The sequence below is a fragment of the Oncorhynchus nerka genome, linkage group LG15 (assembly GCF_034236695.1).
Source record: "Oncorhynchus nerka isolate Pitt River linkage group LG15, Oner_Uvic_2.0, whole genome shotgun sequence".
In the NCBI taxonomy this organism is placed as follows: Eukaryota; Metazoa; Chordata; class Actinopteri; order Salmoniformes; family Salmonidae; genus Oncorhynchus; species Oncorhynchus nerka.
Window position 1 is genome coordinate 21,326,970 of NC_088410.1, and position 25,546 is coordinate 21,352,515.

The 25,546-nt window shown below is 45.1% G+C and overlaps 1 pseudogene; it reads right to left on the reverse strand.

Moving 5' to 3' along the window:
• Window positions 1-1,752: 1,752 nt before the first annotated feature.
• LOC135559802 (MORN repeat-containing protein 4-like) lies at window positions 1,753-20,454 on the reverse strand (annotated as a pseudogene).
• Window positions 20,455-25,546: the final 5,092 nt, after the last annotated feature.

Genomic DNA, 25,546 nt, shown 5'->3' on the forward strand with positions numbered 1-25,546 from the left:
TGGAATCAGCTCCAGGTCCTGCTCCAGTCTCTTGGCACAGTATGGTTGGTTGGCATTAAGATAATGGCGTTTCAGTCAGCTGACCCCAGAACAGATCGAGCCATGTTATGTGGCACAGAGTATGAATTCTTCTAATGCTGGCCTCTAATACTGAGTCTCTGGCCTCTTAAGCTGCTTTTCCACAGGGACACCGGTGTAAAGTCTGAGTCTTTAGGCCAAGCACCGGTGTAAAACCCCGTGGTGGAAATGTGACAGATCCAAATATGGTCTCTGCCTGCTTGGACACTAGTTTCAACTCCTGAGTAGTTGCGGTTGGTGTCGGTTAGAGCTGATCTGGGAACATATTTAGCAGTAGGTAGGTAGCACCGTATGTTGAATGAATGGTTGGGAACGAGGAGGAGGTGTGGGTTTTGGCTCAGCAGATCCTGGATCAGATTCAGTAGCTCGTTGGTTGACTGTGATGTGGAGGGTAAATGACATGTAGCGCACCAAGCAGGCACAACCAGAGGGGAAAACACATGATAGACGTAGAGAGGAATGGAAAGACGTGGATAGAGGAGGATGTGGATACAAAGAGGGGAGAGAAAAACCCAGATCAAGATAAAGAAAGAAAAGAGAGAGAAAGAAAAGAAGGGAATATACACTGAGTGTACATGGGGCTGCTGTGGCGGTCATCACATTTCATCAGCTGGTGATTGGCATGCAGATAACTGCCGATCTCACGGTAATTGACCGCTGATTAGCATAAACATGTTTAGCATCTCCGGCTTCAATGCACAGCCTACAAGCCACTGATGCGGACCTTTTGGAAAGTCTACATTTATAAAGTATAATACATCCACGTGATATAATACACCATCACAATACATCTATTATTCATTTTAGGCAGGTCTAAAGAAACATGTTGACATGAAGAAAATGTTGCCTATTTTAGAAGAACAGAAGAACTGAATAACACTCTGAGTTGTCCTTATGATAAGGCTCTGATCTGGCTATGCCATATGGCTGTGGGCGACACTAGTTCATTTAGCAGACTGGATTAGTTTATCATTCCCGTGGCATTATTTTATTTTACATTATTTTACATTATTTTACATGAAGAACAATACAATTGAACACAGCTAAATAAAGTAGAAAGGATATTTTTTCCAAACGATTTCCGAGGGACTGCGCCCATACGGCTATTCTGTGTTGAACGGTTAACAAAGGAACAGGTCTTCCTATATGCTTCATTTATTTATTTATGCAACTTAACTTATTTATGCAACTTTAGCTGTGATACAAACGTTGGGCTATATGTTTAGAATTGGAATACATTCTAAGGACGTATGATGCGACAAATTATGATTTGAAAAAAGCTGAATGAAAGGGAAGCACTCTGCTGTGTTTCTTACGCAGGCTGCACACACTTCATCAGTCTCTCATTCACTACTCGACAAGCGCTGGATAATGAAAGGGAAGCACTCTGCTGTGTTTCTTACGCAGACTGCACACTTCATCAGTCTCTCATTCACTACTCGACAAGCGCTGGATAATGAAAGGGAAGCACTCTGCTGTGTTTCTTGCGCAGGCTGCACACACATCATCAGTCTCTCATTCACTACTCGACAAGCGCTGGATAATGAAAGGGAAGCACTCTGCTGTGTTTCTTGCGCAGGCTGCACACACTTCATCAGTCTCTCATTCACTACTCGACAAGCGCTGGATAATGAAAGGGAAGCACTCTCTGCTGTGTTTCATTTACGACAGGCTGCACACACTTCATCAGTCTCTCATTCACTACTCGACAAGCGCTGGATAATGAAAGGGAAGCACTCTGCTGTGTTTCTTACGCAGGCAGCACACACTTCATCAGTCTCTCATTCACTACTCGACAAGCGCTGGATAATGAAAGGGAAGCACTCTGCTGTGTTTCTTACGCAGGCAGCACACACTTCATCAGTCTCTCATTCACTACTCGACAAGCGCTGGATAATGAAAAGGAAGCACTCTGCTGTGTTTCTTACGCAGGCTGCACACACTTCATCAGTCTCTCATTCACTACTCGACAAGCGCTGGATAATATTCTCACCCATCAGACTATTCTCAATTGAATCTGGTCTTTACATATAGCCTATTAATATATGTGTGGAATTATTTAGTAGGGTACACCGTTTATAAAGCGGATTAATTAACTTAATTTGAAGAATTAAGCAATAAATATAGCAGTAAGAGAAAGCTGGGATCTTCTTTTAAATGGTGTCCAGTCAAAACTGTTTTCACACGCGATTGCACAATGATGGCTTATAAGAACAGGTTTCACTAGGCTCTGTAGGCTATGGGCACTACAACCATGTTCCAGGTGTCTTGGGCTTAGAGGCTACGTTTGGAGTTATTTGGCCACTTTAGTTGTGATTACAAACCTTATCAAACAATATAGGCCACACTATGCATGTGACTATGATCTAATCAAAGTCCTCAAGAAAATGTGCTGTTTCTTGCCTTAGATTGCACACACTGGGCATCATTCACAAGGGATAATATTGTCACCCATCAGACTATTCTCAATTTAATCTTGCCTTTACATCTGCTAAATAATATTTGAGTGAGATTAATTTTGGTTTAGAATGGGCCATTATCATGTACCTCTCAGCCATATGCACTTGAATAGTGAACGGAAGGCACTTTTCCCACGGTTCATTTTCATGCCAGCTAGGTAGGCTACTCCGATTGTAAAGCGAAGCAATATGCTTAATATTAGGAGAGTTGAGAAATAAATATAGTTAGCCTACAGATAGCTGATGGGATCCTCCTCTTTTTAATAGAGACAATCAAAAGTCTGAGTCTGCCAGGCGCACCGGTTTGCGTGTGTCAAGAACTGCATCGCTGCTGGGATTTTCACGCTCAACAGTTTCCTGTGTGTATCAAGAATGGTCCACCACCCGAAGGACATCCAGTCAACTTGACACAACTATTTGGAGTATTTGGAGTCAACATGGGCCAGCATCCCTGTGGAACGCTTTCGACACCTTGTAGAGTCCAGGCCCCCGACGAACTGAGGCTCTTCTGAGACCAAGGGTGTTCTTAATGTTTTGTACACTGTGTACAGAGGAGTACAACCGTAAAGACAGAGAACAGAATGAGATGAATGAAGAAAAAGAAGGGTGTGAGTATGATAGTGAAGTGCTCCCTGAGTAGCGCACCCTAGCTGCAGGTCACATGGAGAGCGCCCGTGCCTTGGCGGCTGCCCCCTGTGCCCGCTGCACCGTGCCCTGGCACCCCTCTCTGCCCACCAGCTGGCCTCTCTCAAACAGACCCTCGTGGCTCGTCCCTCCTCTTCCTCCTCCTCTCCTCCTCCTCCTCCCCTCTTTCCGGACCTCCGTCAGCGAACGTCAGCATACCTGCAAAGGTCATGTTTAAGTTCAAGTCTTAAGGATCCGCCCAATTTTTGCCTAAAATGACATACCCAAATCTAACTGCCTGTAGCTCAGGACCTGAAGCAAGGATATGCATATTATTGATACCATTTGAAAGGAAACACTTGGAAGTTTGTGTAAATGTGAAATCAATGTAAAAGAATATAACACATTAGATCTGGTAAAAGATAATATGAAGAAAAAAACATGCATTTTTTTGTATTTGTTTTGTACAATCATATTTGAAATGCAAGAGAAAGGCCATATTATATTATTCCAGCCCAGGCGCAATTTAGGTTTTATATATTTTAGTATATTTTCAAAGTTTTAGACTGAATCAATGAACCATTGCATTTCTGTTCAAAATGTTGTAGATTAACAAGAATTTCGGCTTTCTGCCAATATCAGATATGTCTATGACCTGGGAAATGTTCTTGTTACTTACAACTTAATGCTAATTGCATTAGCCTATGTTAGCTCCACCGATCCCATAGAGGTTTTAAACCAAGATCTAACCTTACTGCTACACATTAAACCTCCCTCTAAATATACAGAATAATTGAAAAAGACCCTGCTACAGATTCCTTTTACAAATTGAGTTGTGTCATTTAACAGTGAGAGAGAGAGCGAGAATTAACATGTTCAGTTCAAAGTTTAAAGTCTAAAGAGAGTGTTGCTGAGATTCTACTGTTTACCGTATCCCTGCACACATCCACTCTTGAACTCTCCTTCGAACTTCATCCCGTCAAAACGACTGAAGACGCCTGCGCCTTGGAACTTCCCCTGAATGAAGTCTCCTTCGTACCTGCAAGAGACACACAGATGCACAAACAGTGGGGTGTGTTCAAATCAAATCAAATCAAATTTTATTTGTCACATACACATGGTTAGCAGATGTTAATGCGAGTGTAGCGAAATGCTTGTGCTTCTAGTTCCGACAATGCAGTGATAACCAACAAGTAATCTAACTAACAATTCCAAAACTACTGTCTTATACACAGTGTAAGGGGATAAAGAATATGTACATAAGGATATATGAATGAGTGATGGTACAGAGCAGCATACAGTAGATGGTATCGAGTACAGTATATACATATGAGATGAGTATGTAGACAAAGTAAACAAAGTGGCATAGTTAAAGTGGCTAGTGACACAAGAATGCAGTCGATGATCTAGAGTACAGTATATACATATGCATATGAGATGAATAATGTAGGGTAAGTAACATTATATAAGGTAGCATTGTTTAAAGTGGCTAGTGATATATTTACATCATTTCCCATCAATTCCCATTATTAAAGTGGCTGGAGTTGGGTCAGTGTCAATGACAGTGTGTTGGCAGCAGCCACTCAGTGTTAGTGGTGGCTGTTTAACAGTCTGATGGCCTTGAGATAGAAGCTGTTTTTCAGTCTCTCGGTCCCAGCTTTGATGCACCTGTACTGACCTCGCCTTCTGGATGATAGCGGGGTGAACAGGCAGTGGTTCGGGTGGTTGATGTCCTTGATGATCTTTATGGCCTTCCTGTAACATCGGGTGGTGTAGGTGTCCTGGAGGGCAGGTAGTTTTCCCCGGTGATGCGTTGTGCAGACCTCACTACCCTCTGGAGAGCCTTACGGTTGAGGGCGGAGCAGTTGCCGTACCAGGCGGTGATACAGCCCGCCAGGATGCTCTCGATTGTGCATCTGTAGAAGTTTGTGAGTGCTTTTGGTGACAAGCCGAATTTCTTCAGCCTCCTGAGGTTGAAGAGGCGCTGCTGCGCCTTCTTCACGACGCTGTCAGTGTGAGTGGACCAATTCAGTTTGTCTGTGATGTGTATGCCGAGGAACTTAAAACTTGCTACCCTCTCCACTACTGATCCATCGATGTGGATAGGGGGTGTTCCCTCTGCTGTTTCCTGAAGTCCACAATCATCTCCTTAGTTTTGTTGACGTTGAGTGTGAGGTTATTTTCCTGACACCACACTCCGAGGGCCCTCACCTCCTCCCTGTAGGCCGTCTCGTCGTTGTTGGTAATCAAGCCTACCACTGTTGTGTCGTCCGCAAACTTGATGATTGAGTTGGAGGCGTGCATGGCCACGCAGTCGTGGGTGAACAGGGAGTACAGGAGAGGGCTCAGAACGCACCCTTGTGGGGCCCCCGTGTTGAGGATCAGCGGGGAGGAGATGTTGTTGCCTACCCTCACCACCTGGGGGCGGCCCGTCAGGAAGTCCAGTACCCAGTTGCACAGGGCGGGGTCGAGACCCAGGGTCTCGAGCTTGATGATGAGCTTGGAGGGTACTATGGTGTTGAATGCCGAGCTGTATTCGATGAACAGCATTCTCACATAGGTATTCCTCTTGTCCAGGTGGGTTAGGGCAGTGTGCAGTGTGGTTGAGATTGCATCGTCTGTGGACCTATTTGGGCGGTAAGCAAATTGGAGTGGGTCTAGGGTGTCAGGTAGGGTGGAGGTGATATGGTCCTTGACTAGTCTCTCAAAGCACTTCATGATGACGGAAGTGAGTGCTACGGGGCGGTAGTCGTTTAGCTCAGTTACCTTAGCTTTCTTGGGAACAGGAACAATGGTGGCCCTCTTGAAGCATGTGGGAACAGCAGACTGGTATAGGGATTGATTGAATATGTCCGTAAACACACCGGCCAGCTGGTCTGCGCATGCTCTGAGGGCGCGGCTGGGGATGCCGTCTGGGCCTGCAGCCTTGCGAGGGTTAACACGTTTAAATGTCTTACTCACCTCGGCTGCAGTGAAGGAGAGACCGCATGTTTTTGTTGCAGGCCGTGTCAGTGGCACTGTATTGTCCTCAAAGCGGGCAAAAAAGTTATTTAGTCTGCCTGGGAGCAAGACATCCTGGTCCGTGACTGGGCTGGGTTCATTAGGCAACAAACGGAAGAATACAGATGGAAACAGGGAGGAACTAACTGGGTTTGTCCAATAAGAAATTCTCAGGTCTGTGGACAATGCTGTCAACATTTACATTTTAGTCATTTAGCAGACCCTCTTATCGAGAGCGACTTGCTCAAGGCCACATCGACAGATGTTTCACCTAGTCGGCTCAGGGATTTGAACCAGAGACCTTTTGGTTACTGGCCAAGCGATGTTAAAACTCCTTGACGCACCCATCCCGTTAGCGGGATCATTTTCAGCATCATCCGCTGAATTGCAGAGCGCCAAATTCAAATTAAATTACTAAAAGATTTAATTTTCATGAAATCACAAGTGCAATATAGCAACAACACAGCTTAGCTTGTTGTTAGTCCACCTGGCGTGTCCGATTTCGAAAAAGCTTTTCGGCGAAAGCATACCAAACATTTATGTAAGGACATCTCTCTCAGCAGACAAAACATTACAAACAGCTAGCAGCAAAGTAGATTGGTCACAAAAGTCAGAAAAGCAATAAAATTAATTGCTTACCTTTGATGATCTTCAGATGTTTGCACTCATGAGACTCCCAGTTACACAATAAATGTTCCTTTTGTTCCATAAAGATTATTTTTATATCCAAAATACCTACATTTGGTTGGCGCGTTATGTTTAGAAATCCACAGGCTCGAGCGGTCACAACGGGGCAGACGAAAATTCCAAATAGTATCCGTAAAGTTCGTAGAAACATGTCAAACGTTTTTTATAGTCAATCCTCAGGTTGTTTTTACAATATATAATCAATAATATTTGAACCGGACTGTAGCTTCTTCAATAGGAGAGAGAGAGAAAATGTCTGCTCCACTCTGTTGGCGCATGAAAAACGCTGCTGGCACCCAGCTATCCAATAACGCGATGTGATCATTCTCGCTCATTTTTCAGAATAAAAGCCTGAAACTATGTCTAAAGACTGTTCACACCATGTGGAAGCCATAGAGAAATGAATCTGGTTGATATCCCTTTAAATGGACGGAAGGCATGCAATGGAACAGAGAGATTGGTTTCTCTTAGGCACTTCCTTGTTGGATTTTCCTTAGGTTTTCGCCTGCAATATCAGTTTGGTTATACTCACAGACAATATTTTGACAGTTTTGGAAACTTTAGAGTGTTTTCTATCCTAATCTGACAATTATATGCACATTCTAGATTCTGGGCCTGGGAAATAGGCAGTTTCATTTGGGTACGTTTTTCATCCAAACATCAAAATACTGCCCCCTACACTCAACAAGTTAACTGCTAGGCTACCTCACACAACATGGGCCTATGCTACATAATCAAACATCTGGATAACCCAAAGACAAATGCAGTGATATTGTTTGTGGACTTTAGTTCAGCATCTGTCAGTGGGACACTGACTTCCTGTCCAACATGATGCAACACGTGAAGCTGGGAAAACACCTTTCAGACTATTTATCCCGCAGCCCTGGAGCGTCACAAGGATGCGTGCTCTCGCCTCTACTCACTATACATCAATGACTGCACCTCCAACAACGCATCTGTCAAACTACTCAAATTTGCAGATGACACAGCTCTGGTCATCACCGAAGAAGATGAGTCCATGTACCATGGAGAGGTCGACCGGTTAATGGCACGGTGCAGTCGCAATATCCTGGAACTCAACACAGAGAAAACCGTGAAAATGGTGGTTGACTTTAGAAAATGCCCCCCACAATCTCTAGATTGATGGCTCAGCTGTTAGCACAGTTGAATCACTCAAATTCCTGGGCACCATCACCTCCCACAACTTCAAATGGGAGGACAGCATCACGGAGGTCGCCAAGAAGGCACAGCAGCAGATGTATGACTTGCGGCAGGTGAAACAACTCAATCTCCCAGTCAATCCTGAGCCGGTTTTACGCATTAACCGCCGAGTCCATCCTCACCTCTATCACCATCTGCTTTGGGCCTGGATCTGCCCGCCGCAAGGGCAAACTACAATGCATTGTCCGATCTGCAGAGAGGGTCATCGGCTGCCACCTGCCCTCCAACGAGGTCCTGCTCGACTCCAGGGCAAGGAAGTGTGCAGGAAAGATCATTGCCAACCCCTCCCACCCGGTCACCCCCTCCTCCAGAGATGCCCCTCTGGCAGGCGGTTCAGGTCACTCATTACCAAAACTGCCACCTGAAAAGTCTATTCCCCCGGGCTGTGGCCCTCACCAACCAGCTATCTGGCCTATAGAGACTGAAGGACTATGGACTCGATGCTGCACACCGCATCAAGCCATCTCAGAACTGTAATCTAAATAACTGTACTATACTGCATTGAACTCTGTTCATCTCTGAAAATAGACATATTTATACTGATACTATAAATTTGTACACCCACTGTGTATCAAACATAACCTTTGTTTTATCTTGTCTGTATTCTGTCTCTAAATGTTGTCTATCATTTGCAGCACCATATCACCAAGTAACATTCTGAATATGTTGTCGTTCACTAGCAGCACCATATCACCAAGTAACATTCTGAATATGTTGTCGTTCACTAGCAGCACCATATCACCAAGTAACATTCTGAATATGTTGTCGTTCACTAGCAGCACCATATCACCAAGTAACATTCTGAATATGTTGTCGTTCACTAGCAGCACCATATCACCAAGGAACATTCTGACTATGTTGTCTTTCACTAGCAGAACCATATCACCAAGTAACATTCTGACTATGTTGTCTTTCACTAGCAGAACCATATCACCAAGTAACATTCTGATTACGTTGTCGTTCACTAGCAGCACCATATCACCAGGTAACATTCTGACTATGTTGTCTTTCACTAGCAGCACCATATCACCAAGGAACATTCTGACTATGTTGTCTTTCACTAGCAGCACCATATCACCAAGCAACATTCTGACTATGTTGTCGTTCACTAGCAGCACCATATCACCAAGTAACATTCTGACTATGTTGTCTTTCACTAGCAGCACCATATCACCAAGGAACATTCTGACTATGTTGTCTTTCACTAGCAGAACCATATCACCAAGCAACATTCTGACTATCTTGTCTTTCAATAGCAGCACCATATCAACAGGTAACATTCTGACTATGTTGTCTTTCAATAGCAGCACCATATCACCAAGGAACATTCTGACTATGTTGTCTTTCACTAGCAGAACCATATCACCAAGTAACATTCTGACTATGTTGTCTTTCACTACCAGCACCATATCACCAAGTAACATTCTGACTATGTTGTCTTTCATTATCAGCACCATATCACCAAGTAACATTCTGACTATGTTGTCTTTCACTATCAGCACCATATCACCAAGTAACATTCTGACTATGTTGTCTTTTACTAGCAGCACCATATCACCAAGTAACATTCTGACTATGTTGTCTTTCACTAGCAGAACCATATCACCAAGTAACATTCTGACTATGTTGTCTTTCACTAGCAGCACCATATCACCAGGTAACATTCTGACTATGTTGTCTTTCACTAGCAGAACCATATCACCAAGTAACATTCTGACTATGTTGTCTTTCACTAGCAGCACCATATCACCAAGGTAAACATTCTGACTATGTTGTCTTTCACTAGCAGCACCATATCACCAAGGTAACATTCTGACTATGTTGTCTTTCACTAGCAGAACCATATCACCAAGTAACATTCTGACTATGTTGTCTTTCACTAGCAGCACCATATCACCAGGTAACATTCTGACTATGTTGTCTTTCACTAGCAGCACCATATCACCAAGGAACATTCTGACTATGTTGTCTTTCACTAGCAGAACCATATCACCAAGTAACATTCTGACTATGTTGTCTTTCACTACCAGCACCATATCACCAAGTAACATTCTGACTATGTTGTCTTTCACTATCAGCACCATATCACCAAGTAACATTCTGACTATGTTGTCTTTCACTACCAGCACCATATCACCAAGTAACATTCTGACTATGTATCAGCACCATATCACTTTCACTATCAGCACCATATCACCAAGTAACATTCTGACTATGTTGTCTTTTACTAGCAGCACCATATCACCAAGTAACATTCTGACTATGTTGTCTTTCACTAGCAGAACCATATCACCAAGGAACATTCTGACTATGTTGTCTTTCACTAGCAGCACCATATCACCAAGTAACATTCTGACTATGTTGTCGTTCACTAGCAGCACCATATCACCAGGTAACATTCTGACTATGTTGTCGTTCACTAGCAGCACCATATCACCAGGTAACATTCTGACTATGTTGTCGTTCACTAGCAGCACCATATCACCAGGGAACATTCTGACTATGGTGTCGTTCACTAGCAGCACCATATCACCAAGGAACATTATGATTCTGATTTTAGTTTTCTGTAGCAAAGCGTTTAAAAGTGTTTTTCACTGCTTACCATAATGAATAGGACCCCAATGTCAAGGAGTTTGTTTCTGCACACTGATTGTGTTAAGTTTGTTTTGAGTGGATTCTCAAACATGTATTTGTTAGGCAGTTGTCTAGTGCATAACTATTTAGTGAGCTATGCTGTCATATAATAGATATCATTCAGCTGAGAAATGTCACCAAGAAGTCTCGAACAAGAACAGAATGCTGCCAGAACACAGACAAATATAAGCAGAGAACCTTGACCTGAGGTGGGTGGAATCTTCACTGATGGACTGATCCATTCTCCTGTTCTCACAACCCAGGTCTGCTACGTGCTCTGTGACACGGAATACAATACACAGCAAAACAAAGTCCATTTGTGCAGTGATTAGTTTTACTTTAGCCGCGCAGTGTGTGACGTTGCCGAGATCCTCGTTAAAGCAACTGACACTTAATTATCTCAATCAAGCTCTGCTCTCAAGGTGAAGGAGGTTGGTTATAATTACGATGCAAGCAACACAAATTGCATCCCCACATGACTTTGTGTGACATCGGAGTAGAGTTGGATCTAGAGGAAAGCGTTGCCTGTTGCTTCTAACATCACAAGACTTTGTGTGACATCGGAGTAGAGTTGGATCTAGAGGAAAGCGTTGCCTGTTGCTTCTAACATCACATGACTTTGTGTGACATCGGAGTAGAGTTGGATCTAGAGGAAAGCGTTGCCTGTTGCTTCTAACATCACATGACTTTGTGTGACATCGGAGTAGAGTTGGATCTAGAGGAAAGCGTTGCCTGTTGCTTCTAACATCACATGACTTTGTGTGACATCGGAGTAGAGTTGGATCTAGAGGAAAGCGTTGCCTGTTGCTTCTAACATCACATGACTTTGTGTGACATCGGAGTAGAGTTGGATCTAGAGGAAAGCGTTGCCTGTTGCTTCTAACATCACATGACTTTGTGTGACATCGGAGTAGAGTTGGATCTAGAGGAAAGCGTTGCCTGTTGCTTCTAACATCACATGACTTTGTGTGACATCGGAGTAGAGTTGGATCTAGAGGAAAGCGTTGCCTGTCGCTTCTAACATCACATGACTTTGTGTGACATCGGAGTAGAGTTGGATCTAGAGGAAAGCGTTGCCTGTCGCTTCTAACATCACATGACTTTGTGTGACATCGGAGTAGAGGTGGATCTAGAGGAAAGCGTTGCCTGTCGCTTCTAACATCACATGACTTTGTGTGACATCGGAGTAGAGTTGGATCTAGAGGAAAGCGTTGCCTGTCGCTTCTAACATCACATGACTTTGTGTGACATCAGTTGGATCTAGAGGAAAGCGTTGCCTGTCGCTTCTAACATCACGTGACTTTGTGTGACATCGGAGTAGAGTTGGATCTAGAGGAAAGCGTTGCCTGTTGCTTCTAACATCACATGACTTTGTGTGACATCGGAGTAGAGGTGGATCTAGAGGAAAGAGTTGCCTGTCGCTTCTAACATCACATGACTTTGTGTGACATCGGAGTAGAGTTGGATCTAGAGGAAAGCGTTGCCTGTTGCTTCTAACATCACATGACTTTGTGTGACATCGGAGTAGAGTTGGATCTAGAGGAAAGCGTTGCCTGTTGCTTCTAACATCACATGACTTTGTGTGACATCGGAGTAGAGTTGGATCTAGAGGAAAGCGTTGCCTGTTGCTTCTAACATCACATGACTTTGTGTGACATCGGAGTAGAGTTGGATCTAGAGGAAAGCGTTGCCTGTTGCTTCTAACATCACATGACTTTGTGTGACATCGGAGTAGAGTTGGATCTAGAGGAAAGCGTTGCCTGTTGCTTCTAACATCACATGACTTTGTGTGACATCGGAGTAGAGTTGGATCTAGAGGAAAGCGTTGCCTGTTGCTTCTAACATCACATGAATTTGAGTGACATCGGAGTAGAGTTGGATCTAGAGGAAAGCGTTGCCTGTTGCTTCTAACATCACATGACTTTGTGTGACATCGGAGTAGAGTTGGATCTAGAGGAAAGCGTTGCCTGTTGCTTCTAACATCACATGACTTTGTGTGACATCGGAGTAGAGTTGGATCTAGAGGAAAGCGTTGCCTGTCGCTTCTAACATCACATGACTTTGTGTGACATCGGAGTAGAGTTGGATCTAGAGGAAAGCGTTGCCTGTCGCTTCTAACATCACATGACTTTGTGTGACATCGGAGTAGAGTTGGATCTAGAGGAAGCGTTGCCTGTCGCTTCTAACATCACATGACTTTGTGTGACATCGGAGTAGAGTTGGATCTAGAGGAAAGCGTTGCCTGTCGCTTCTAACATCACATGACTTTGTGTGACATCGGAATAGAGTTGGATCTAGAGGAAAGCGTTGCCTGTCGCTTCTAACATCACATGACTTTGTGTGACATCGGAATAGAGTTGGATCTAGAGGAAAGCGTTGCCTGTCGCTTCTAACATCACATGACTTTGTGTGACATCGGAGTAGAGTTGGATCTAGAGAAAGCGTTGCCTGTCGCTTCTAACATCACATGACTTTGTGTGACATCGGAGTAGAGTTGGATCTAGAGGAAAGCGTTGCCTGTCGCTTCTAACATCACATGACTTTGTGTGACATCGGAGTAGAGTTGGATCTAGAGGAAAGCGTTGCCTGTCGCTTCTAACATCACATGACTTTGTGTGACATCGGAGTAGAGTTGGATCTAGAGGAAAGCGTTGCCTGTCGCTTCTAACATCACATGACTTTGTGTGACATCGGAGTAGAGTTGGATCTAGAGGAAAGCGTTGCCTGTCGCTTCTAACATCACATGACTTTGTGTGACATCGGAGTAGAGTTGATCTAGAGGAAAGCGTTGCCTGTCGCTTCTAACATCACATGACTTTGTGTGACATCGGAGTAGAGTTGGATCTAGAGGAAAGCGTTGCCTGTTGCTTCTAACATCACATGACTTTGTGTGACATCGGAGTAGAGTTGGATCTAGAGGAAAGCGTTGCCTGTTGCTTCTAACATCACATGACTTTGTGTGACATCGGAGTAGAGTTGGATCTAGAGAAAAGCGTTGCCTGTTGCTTCTAACATCACAAGACTTTGTGTGACATCGGAGTAGAGTTGGATCTAGAGGAAAGCGTTGCCTGTTGCTTCTAACATCACATGACTTTGTGTGACATCGGAGTAGAGTTGGATCTAGAGGAAAGCGTTGCCTGTTGCTTCTAACATCACATGACTTTGTGTGACATCGGAGTAGAGTTGGATCTAGAGGAAAGCGTTGCCTGTTGCTTCTAACATCACATGACTTTGTGTGACATCGGAGTAGAGTTGGATCTAGAGGAAAGCGTTGCCTGTTGCTTCTAACATCACATGACTTTGTGTGACATCGGAGTAGAGTTGGATCTAGAGGAAAGCGTTGCCTGTTGCTTCTAACATCACATGACTTTGTGTGACATCGGAGTAGAGTTGGATCTAGAGGAAAGCGTTGCCTGTTGCTTCTAACATCACATGACTTTGTGTGACATCGGAGTAGAGTTGGATCTAGAGGAAAGCGTTGCCTGTTGCTTCTAACATCACATGACTTTGTGTGACATCGGAGTAGAGTTGGATCTAGAGGAAAGCGTTGCCTGTTGCTTCTAACATCACAACACTAAGAGAACATCTGTTTGCAGAACCACATGGATGCGGTAAGGAATTCAACTTCCAGTTAGAAGTAACACAAATGAAGACAATGAACAGGGGAGATCTAAATGCAACACGTTGCCTCAGGGCATCGGTCAATATAAATGTGCTATAAGGGGGAAGACGTCAGACAGTTTTAATGTCATTAGCAGGGTCAAAGGTGAAATAGGAATGGTGAGACATTGTTACCTGGATCCATCAGGGAAGACCAGCATCCCACAGCCGTTGAAGAGTCCGTTCTCGAACTGACCCGTGTAACAAGTCCCATCACTTAACGTCAGCTGGCCTAGACCATGTCTCAGACCTGGGGGACAGACAAACCAGTTAGTTACTGGCCTAGACCATGTCTCAGACCTGGGGGACAGACAAACCAGTTAGTTACTGGCCTAGACCATGTCTCAGACCTGGGGGACAGACAATACCAGTTAGTTACTGGCCTAGACCATGTCTCAGACCTGGGGGACAGACAAACCAGTTAGTTACTGGCCTAGACCATGTCTCAGACCTGGGGGACAGACAAACCAGTTTGTTACTGGCCTAGACCATGTCTCAGACCTGGGGGACAGACAATACCAGTTAGTTACTGGCCTAGACCATGTCTCAGAGCTGGGGGACAGACAATACCAGTTAGTTACTGGCCTAGACCATGTCTCAGACCTGGGGGACAGACAAACCAGTTAGTTACTGGCCTAGACCCTGTCTCAGACCTGGGGGACAGACAATACCAGTTAGTTACTGGCCTAGACCATGTCTCAGACCTGGGGGACAGAAAATACCAGTTAGTTACTGGCCTAGACCATGTCTCAGACCTGGGGGACAGACAAACACGTTAGTTACTGGCCTAGACCATGTCTCAGACCTGGGGGACAGACAAACCAGTTAGTTACTGGCCTAGACCATGTCTCAGACCCGGGGGACAGACAAACCAGTTAGTTACTGGCCTAGACCATGTCTCAGACCAGGGGGACAGACAAACCAGTTAGTTACTGGCTTAGACCATGTCTCAGGCCTGGGGTCAGACAATACCAGTTAGTTACTGGCCTAGACCTTGTCTCAGACCTGGGGGACAGACAAACCAGTTAGTTACTGGCCTAGACCATGTCTCAGACCTGGGGGACAGACAAACCAGTTAGTTACTGGCCTAGACCCTGTCTCAGACCTGGGGGACAGACAATACCAGTTAGTTACTGGCCTAGACCATGTCTCAGACCTGGGGGACAGACAAACCAGTTAGTTACTGGCCTAGACCATGTCTCAGGCCTGGGGGACAGACAAACCAGTTAGTTACTGGCCTAGACCTTGTCTCAGACCTGGGAGACAGACAAACCAGTTAGTTACTGGCCTAGACCATGTCTCAGGCCTGGGGTCAGACAATACCAGTTAGTTACTGGCCTAGACCTTGTCTCAGACCTGGGGGACAGACAAACCAGTTAGTTACTGGCCTAGACCATGTCTCAGACCTGGGGGACAGACAAACCAGTTAGTTACTTGCCTATACCATGTCTCAGACCTGGGGGACAGACAATACCAGTTAGTTACTGGCCTAGACCATGTCTCAGACCTGGGGGACAGACAAACCAGTTAGTTACTGGCCTATACCTTGTCTCAGACCTGGGGGACAGACAAACCAGTTAGTTACTGGCCTAGACCATGTCTCAGACCTGGGGGACAGACAAACCAGTTAGTTACTGGCCTAGACCATGTCTCAGACCTGGGGGACAGACAAACCAGTTAGTTACTGGCCTAGACCATGTCTCAGACCTGGGGGACAGACAATACTAGTTAGTTAGTTAGTTACCAGTTAGCCAGACCATCATTTTAAATAAGAATTTGTTCTTAATTATTTAACATTTATTGAATAAATAAAGGTTAAATAAAATACACAAATAAGTCAGTTAGTAGTTAGTTAGTTACACATGTATTAGTTATCAGCTAGTTAGTCACAAGTTAGTTAGTTATCAGTTAGTTAGCGAGCAGGCAAGTTAGTGCAAAATTAAATTGCAATAGACCGAACCGGACAAAAATAAAAAATGTCAAATTCACTCTAAAACGTGAATGAAAGACATCAAAAGACCACCTTATTTTTTATAATAATTGTTCATAAATCACCATGTGGATAAAGGATAAAGATGCCTCATGTGTAAGAGGTTAATAATGCAAGGTGAAACCATCAGCTCTATAGTACAGCTGCTATATAGACTCTCTGGGTTTCGGCCTGTACCTAGAACTTTAAAAAAGCCTGTCTGTCTCGCCTTTATCCTTACACACTATATAGTACATGAAGGCCTTTGTTGGTCAAATCTACATGGCTATTCTTCAGGTAGTTGGGCCGTGAAGTAATTGTGAAGTAATATTATTATAATAGGGCCAGAACACTCAATTGCTCCAAATACCTTACAGCCGGAGTCCGGCTCTTTGTCAGTACTTAGAGCTTCAAAATAGTCTATCTTAGCTGTCTGTCTAGCTGTCTGTCTAGCTGTCTATCTAGCTGTCTATCTAGCTGTCTGTCTAGCTGTCTGTCTAGCTGTCTATCTAGCTGTCTATCTAGCTGTCTGTCTAGCTGTCTGACTAGCTGTCTGTCTAGCTGTCTGACTAGCTGTCTGTCTAGCTGTCTGTCTAGCTGTCTGTCTAGCTGTCTGTCTAGCTGTCTATCTAGCTGTCTATCTAGCTGTCTGTCTAGCTGTCTGACTAGCTGTCTGTCTAGCTGTCTCACTAGCTGTCTGTCTAGCTGTCTGTCTAGCTGTCTGTCTAGCTGTCTGACTAGCTGTCTGTCTAGCTGTCTGTCTAGCTGTCTATCTAGCTGTCTGACTAGCTGTCTGTCTAGCTGTCTGACTAGCTGTCTGTCTAGCTGTCTGACTAGCTGTCTGTCTAGCTGTCTGACTAGCTGTCTGACTAGCTGTCTGTCTAGCTGTCTGTCTAGCTGTCTGTCTAGCTGTCTGTCTAGCTGTCTGACTAGCTGTCTGTCTAGCTGTCTGACTAGCTGTCTGTCTAGCTGTCTATCTAGCTGTCTGTCTAGCTGTCTGACTAGCTGTCTGTCTAGCTGTCTGTCTAGCTGTCTGACTAGCTGTCTGTCTAGCTGTCTATCTAGCTGTCTGTCTAGCTGTCTGACTAGCTGTCTGTCTAGCTGTCTGTCTAGCTGTCTGTCTAGCTGTCTGACTAGCTGTCTGTCTAGCTGTCTGTCTAGCTGTCTATCTAGCTGTCTGTCTATCTAGCTGTCTGTCTAGCTGTCTGACTAGCTGTCTGTCTGTCTATCTAGCTGTATGTCTATCTAGCTGTCTGACTAGCTGTATGTCTAGCTGTCTGTCTAGCTGTCTGACTAGCTGTCTGTCTAGCTGTCTGACTAGCTGTCTGTCTAGCTGTCTATCTAGCTGTCTGTCTAGCTGTCTGACTAGCTGTCTGTCTAGCTGTCTGTCTAGCTGTCTGACTAGCTGTCTGTCTAGCTGTCTGTCTAGCTGTCTATCTAGCTGTCTGTCTAGCTGTCTGACTAGCTGTCTGTCTAGCTGTCTGTCTAGCTGTCTGACTAGCTGTCTGTCTAGCTGTCTGTCTAGCTGTCTATCTAGCTGTCTGTCTAGCTGTCTGTCTATCTAGCTGTCTGTCTAGCTGTCTGACTAGCTGTCTGTCTAGCTGTCTATCTAGCTGTATGTCTATCTAGCTGTCTGACTAGCTGTATGTCTATCTAGCTGTCTGTCTAGCTCTCTGACTAGCTGTCTGTCTATCTAGCTGTCTGTCTAGCTGTCTATCTAGCTGTATGTATATCTAGCTGTCTGACTAGCTGTCTATCTAGCTGTATGTCTAGCTGTCTGACTAGCTGTCTATTTAGCTGTCTGTCTAGCTGTCTGACTAGCTGTCTGTCTAGCTGTCTATCTAGCTGTCTGTCTAGCTGTCTATCTAGCTGTCTGTCTAGCTGTCTGACTAGCTGTCTATCTAGCTGTCTGTCTAGCTGTCTGACTAGCTGTCTGTCTAGCTGTCTATCTAGCTGTCTGACTAGCTGTCTATCTAGCTGTCTGTCTATCTAGCTGTATGTCTATCTAGCTGTCTGTCTATCTAGCTGTCTGTCTAGCTGTCTGACTAGCTGTCTATCTAGCTGTCTGTCTAGCTGTCTATCTAGCTGTATGTCTATCTAGCTGTCTGACTAGCTGTATGTCTATCTAGCTGTCTGTCTAGCTGTCTGACTAGCTGTCTATCTAGCTGTCTGTCTAGCTGTCTGACTAGCTGTCTGTCTATCTAGCTGTCTGTCTAGCTGTCTATCTAGCTGTCTGACTAGCTGTCTGTCTATCTAGCTGTCTGTCTAGCTGTCTGACTAGCTGTCTGTCTACTACCTGTCTGTCTATCTAGCTGTCTGACTAGCTGTCTAGCTGTCTAGCTGTCTGTCTATCTAGCTGTCTGTCTAGCTGTCTAGCTGTCTGTCTAGCTGTCTATCTGTCTATCTAGCTGTCTGACTAGCTGTCTGTCTATCTAGCTGTCTGTCTAGCTGTCTGACTAGCTGTATGTCTATCTAGCTGTCTGTCTAGCTGTCTGACTAGCTGTCTGTCTATCTAGCTGTCTGTCTATCTAGCTGTCTGTCTAGCTGTCTGTCTATCTAGCTGTCTGTCTAGCTGTCTATCTAGCTGTCTGTCTAGCTGTCTGACTAGCTGCTGTCTATCTAGCTGTCTGTCTAGCTGTCTGTCTATCTAGCTGTCTATCTAGCTGTCTGAGCTGTCTAGCTGTCTGTCTGTCTAGCTGTCTGTCTAGCTGTCTGTCTGTCTAGCTGTCTGACTAGCTGTATGTCTATCTAGCTGTCTGATCTAGCTGACTAGCTGTCTATCTAGCTGTCTGTCTAGCTGTCTGACTAGCTGTCTGTCTATCTAGCTGTCTGTCTAGCTGTCTATCTAGCTGTCTGTCTAGCTGTCTGACTAGCTGTCTGTCTATCTAGCTGTCTCTAGCTGTCTGTCTAGCTGTCTGTCTGTCTATCTAGCTGTCTGTCTAGCTGTCTGTCTGTCTAGCTGTCTGTCTAGCTGTCTGACTAGCTGTCTATCTAGCTGTCTGTCTATCTTGCTGTCTGACTAGCTGTCTGTCTATCTAGCTGTCTGTCTAGCTGTCTGACTAGCTGTCTGTCTATCTAGCTGTCTGTCTGTCTGTCTATCTACTAGCTGTCTGTCTATCTAGCTGTCTGTCTATCTAGCTGTCTGTCTATCTAGCTGCTAGCTGTCTATCTAGCTGTCTGTCTAGCTGTCTAGCTGTCTGACTAGCTGTCTGCTGTAGCTGTCTAGCTGTCTATCTCTGTCTGTCTAGCTGTCTATCTAGCTGTCTGTCTGTCTATCTAGCTGTCTGACTAGCTGTCTGTCTATCTAGCTGTCTGTAGCTGTCTGTCTGTCTATCTAGCTGTCTGTCTAGCTGTCTGACTAGCTGTCTGTCTATCTAGCTGTCTGTCTAGCTGTCTATCTAGCTGTCTGTCTAGCTGTCTGACTAGCTGTCTGTCTAGCTGTCTATCTAGCTGTATGTCTATCTAGCTGTCTGACTAGCTGTCTGTCTATCTAGCTGTCTGTCTATCTAGCTGTCAGACTAGCTGTCTGTCTATCTAGCTGTCTGTCTAGCTGTCTGACTATCTAGCTGTCTGTCTAGCTGTCTGACTAGCTGTATGTCTATCTAGCTGTCTGTCTAGCTGTCTGACTAGCTGTATGTCTGTCTAGCTGTCTGTCTAGCTGTCTGACTAGCTGTATGTCTATCTAGCTGTCTGACTAGCTGTCTGTCTATCTAGCTGTATGTCTAGCTGTCTGACTAGCTGTCTGTTTATCTAGCTGCTGTCTAGCTGTCTGTCTAGCTGTCTATCTAGCTGTCTGTCTGTCTGTCTGTCTGTCTGTCTGTCTGTCTGTCTGTCTGTCTGTCTGTCTGTCTGTCTATTTGTTTGTCTGTTTGTTTGTTTGTCTCTCTGACTGTCTGTCTAGCTGTCTATCTGTCTGTCTGTCTGTCTATTTGTTTGTCTGTTTGTTTGTCTGTCTGTCTGTCTGTCTGTCTGTCTGTCTGTCTGTCTATTTGTTTGTCTGTTTGTTTGTCTGTCTGTCTGTCTATTTGTTTGTCTGTCTGTCTGTCTCTCTGTCTGTCTGTCTAGCTGTCTATCTGTCCGTCCGTCTTTCTCACTTTTGTCCTTGTTCTTCAGACTAAACATGCAGCTTATTTAGAAGTTCCAGGTCTGTCTATTCACTTGTCATGGGGTGGTTGGGTCAGAAAAAAAATGTATTTGTGCTCCAAATACAACTCTCAGGGCTTCCAAATACAACTCTCAGGGCTTCCAAATACAACTCCCAGGGCTTCCAAATACAACTCTCAGGGCTTCCAAATACAACTCTCAGGGCTTCCAAATACAACTCTCAGGGCTTCCAAATACAACTCTCAGGGCTTCCAAATACAACTCTCAGGGCTTCCAAATACAACTCTCAGGGCTTCCAAATTTTATTGGAAGTTGAAAAGAGGCTGCCTGTCTTTCCTTGGTCCTTGTTAACTTCTATACTGTTGTTTCTTTGGGAGTTCTGGGCATGTTCTATTCAAACACACATCTCAGGGTCTCTGTAACCTATATAGTTAAAGAAAATGACACTTTTCATGGGCAGTTGGATCGAAAGTAATTTAACAGTGAAGTGGGACTAAAATATGTTCTTGCTCTAAGACATACCAATCTCAGGGTCTCTGAATGTTCTTGGAACTTAACAAACAGGCTGCCTTGTCACTTCTAGTCAAGAATGTGAGTAAAAAAATATAGCCAGTAAAAAAAAGAAAGAATTCTAATGTAGATGTTTTGTCCTGTCAGTCTACGTAGATTTAACACATACCCTCTAGGAGGCATTCAAGCCATGTCTCAACACACTGTATTTGACACCTGTGTGTATTGTAGGCTACAGCATCCTCCCAATTGTAGCCTACTGAATGAGGTCCATTGCATGGGGTCCACTGAATGAGGTCCACTGAATGAGGTCCACTGCATGGAGTCCACTGCATGGAGTCCACTGAATGAGGTCCACTGCATGGAGTCCACTGAATGAGGTCCACTGCATGGGGTCCACTGCATGGAGTCCACTGCATGGGGTCCACTGAATGAGGTCCACTGCATCGAGTCCACTGAATGGGGTCCACTGAATGAGGTCCACTGCATGGAGTCCACCGCATGGGGTCCACTGAATGAGGTCCACTGAATGAGGTCCACTGCATGGGGTCCACTGCATGAGGTCCACTGAATGAGGTCCACTGAATGAGGTCCATTGAATGAGGTCCACTGAATAGGGTCCACTGAATGAGGTCCACTGAATAGGGTCCAACGAATGGGGTCCACTGAATGGGGTCCACTGCATGGGGTCCACTGAATAGGGTCCACTGAATGGGGTCCACTGAATGAGGTCCACTGAATGAGGTCCACTGAATAGGGTCCACTGAATGAGGTCCACTGAATGAGGTCCACTGAATAGGGTCCACTGAATGGGGTCCACTGAATGAGGTCCACTGAATGAGATCCACTGAATGAGGTCCACTGAATAGGGTCCACTGAATGAGGTCCACTGAATGAGGTCCACTGAACGAGGTCCACTGAATAGGGTCCACTGAATGAGGTCCACTGAATAGGGTCCACTGAATGAGGTCCACTGAATGAGGTCCACTGAATAGGGTCCACTGAATGGGGTCCACTGAATGAGGTCCACTGAATGAGGTCCACTGAATGAGGTCCACTGAATAGGGTCCACTGAATGAGGTCCACTGAATGAGGTCCACTGAATAGAGTCCAATGAATGAGGTCCACTGAATAGGGTCCACTGAATGGAGTCCACTGAATGAGGTCAGGTGAAATGTTCTGAGCTTCTCGTTGCTCCGTAGGTATTTGAACGTAAAGTATCGGAGCACACAAGTGAACACAGTGGATTAGGATTTAGGAAGGGGGAGGTGAGAGTGAGAGAGGGAGAGGAAGGGGGAGGGTGGAGGGAGGGAGGTGAGAGTGAGAGAGGAGGGGGAGGGTGGAGGGAGGGAGGGAGGGGGAGGTGAGGTGAGTGTGAAAGAGGGAGAGGAGGGGGAGGGTGGAGGGAGGTGAGGGTGAGTGAGAGAGATGAGGGTGGTTTTCTGCTGCCAGATACTATTGTACTAAATTAGTATAACACAGTATTAGGATTTAGGAAGGGGGTGAGGGAGGAGGGGTGAGAGGAGTGGAGGGAGGAGGGGTGAGAGGAGTGGAGGGAGGAGGGGTGAGAGGAGTGGAGGGAGGAGGGGTGAGAGGAGTCGAGGGAGGAGGGTTGAGAGGAGTGGAGGGAGGAGGGGTGAGAGGAGTGGAGGGGGAGGGGTGAGAGGACTGGAGGGAGGAGGGGTGAGAGGACTGGAGGGAGGAGGGGTGAGAGAGGGGTGAGGGAGGAGGGGTGAGCGGAGTGAAGGGAGGAGGGGTGAGAGAGGGGTGAGGGAGGAGGGGTGAGGGAGGCGGGGTGAGAGAGGACTGGAGGGAGGAGGGGTGTGAGAGGGGTGAGGGAGGAGGGATGAGAGAGGGAGAGGAAAGGGTGAGGGAGGGAGGGGTGAAAGAGGGAGAGGAAAGGGTGAGGGAGGGAGGGGTGAGAGAGGGAGAGGAAAGGGTGAGAGAGGAGGGGTGAGAGAGGGAGAGGAAAGGGGGAGGGAGGGAGGGGTGAGCGGAGTGAAGGGAGGAGGGGTGAGAGAGGGGTGAGGGAAGAGGGGTGAGGGAGGAGGGCTGAGAGGACTGGAGGGAGGAGGGGTGTGAGAGGGGTGAGGGAGGAGGGATGAGAGAGGGAGAGGAAAGGGTGAGGGAGGGAGGGGTGAGAGAGGGAGAGGAAAGGGTGAGGGAGGGAGGGGTGAGAGAGGGAGAGGAAAGGGTGAGGGAGGAGAGGTGAGCGAGGGAGAGGAAAGGGTGAGGGAGGGAGGGGTGAGAGAGGGAGAGGAAAGGGTGAGGGAGGGAGGGGATGAAAGACCACAGGGCTGCCAGCTAGTGGTGTAGATTGACTAAATTAGATGTGCCATCTGTAACTATGACTACGCAAACCTCCTCTCTCTAATCTCAGTTGAGTTTTTTAAAATTTTTATGAGATTTGGACAGCGAGGTAAAACTAAACTGGCTGTTAGACGAAATACAGTCAAGAGCCTTCCGGAATCAAATCAAATTGTATTTGTCACATGCACCGAATACAACAGGTGCTTACTTATAAGCCCTTAATGTGTGTGTCTGTGTGTGTATCTGCACGTGCGTGTGTATGTGTGTGTGTGTGTGGGCCGTACGGTGTTGACATGGGATTTGTGTCGAAGCCAAGTAGAGTTAAGTAAGAGGCGGTGGCTGAGATTTCACAAGGCTTCCTTCCACTGACTGAGGTCCACTGAATGTTGGTTAGATAGTAGGTTTTGTTGTGGAATTGTTAGATATTACCTGTTAGATACTGCCTCACTGTCGGATCTAGAAGCATAAGCATTTCCCTACACTCACAATAAGATCTGCTAACCATGTGTATGTGACCAATAACATTTGATTTGATTTGTCAAGCAGGGACGTCAGTCGTCTACACGAGGCACGAGGGTTGAAATAGCAACCATTTCAAACTTAAAGGACACGAGAAAGTGCATTTCTATCCCATGTTTCTCTAACTCACGTGATCAAGGTCAAATTCCTGAACTGTCAAAAACATTCTGAACCAAAATGTATGGGAACTGACTTGACAGTTTGACAGAACTATTATCAAAGCCACAAGTTGTTTCCAACCAAGATATGTCTAACACACAAACATCTCCCCATACTAACACACAAACATCTCCCCATACTAATACAACTCATTCATTTCCTCCTGTATTACAACAGACAAACATCTCCCCATACTAATACAACTCATTCATTTCCCCCTGTATTACAACAGACAAACATCTCCCCATACTAATACAACTCATTCATTTCCTCCTGTATTACAACACACAAACATCTCCCCATACTAATACAACTCATTCATTTCCCCCTGTATTACAACACACAAACATCTCCCCATACTAACACACAAACATCTCCCCATACTAACACACAAACATCTCCCCATACTAACACACAAACATCTCCCCATACTAATACAACTCATTCATTTCCCCCCAGTATTACAACAGACAAACATCTCCCCATACTAACACAACTCATTCATTTCCTCCTGTATTACAACACACAAACATCTCCCCATACTAATACAACTCATTCATTTCCCCCCAGTATTACAACAGACAAACATCTCCCCATACTAACACAACTCATTCATTTCCTCCTGTATTACAACAGACAAACATCTCCCCATACTAACACAACTCATTCATTTCCTCCTGTATTACAACACACAAACATCTCCCCATACTAATACAACTCATTCATTTCCCCCCAGTATTACAACAGACAAACATTTCCCCATACTATTACAACTCATTCATTTCCTCCTGTATTACAACACACAAACATCTCCCCATACTAATACAACTCATTCATTTCCTCCTGTATTACAACACACAAACATCTCCCCATACTAATACAACTCATTCATTTCCTCCTGTATTACAACACACAAACATCTCCCCATACTAATACAACTCATTCATTTCCCCCCAGTATTACAACTAATTCATTTCCCCCAGTATTACAACTCATTCATTTCCCCAGTATTACAACTAATTCATTTCCCCCAGTATTACAACTCATTCATTTCCCCCAGTATTACAACTCATTCATTTCCCCCAGTATTACAACTCATTCATTTCCCCCAGTATTACAACTAATTCATTTCCCCTAGTATTACAACTCATTCATTTCCCCTGTATTACAACACACAAACATCTCCCCATACTAATACAACTCATTCATTTCCCCCAGTATTACAAAATTCATTTCCCCCAGTATTACAACTCATTCATTTCCCCCAGTATTACAACTCATTCATTTTTCCCCAGTATTACAACTCATTCATTTCCCCCAGTATTACAACTAATTCATTTCCCCCTAGTATTACAACTCATTCATTTCCCCCTGTATTACAACACACAAACATCTCCCCATACTAATACAACTCATTCATTTCCTCCTGTATTACAACAGACAAACATCTCCCCATACTAACACACAAACATCTCCCCATACTAATACAACTCATTCATTTCCCCCTGTATTACAACACACAAACATCTCCCCATACTAATACAACTCATTCATTTCCTCCTGTATTACAACAGACAAACATCTCCCCATACTAACACACAAACATCTCCCC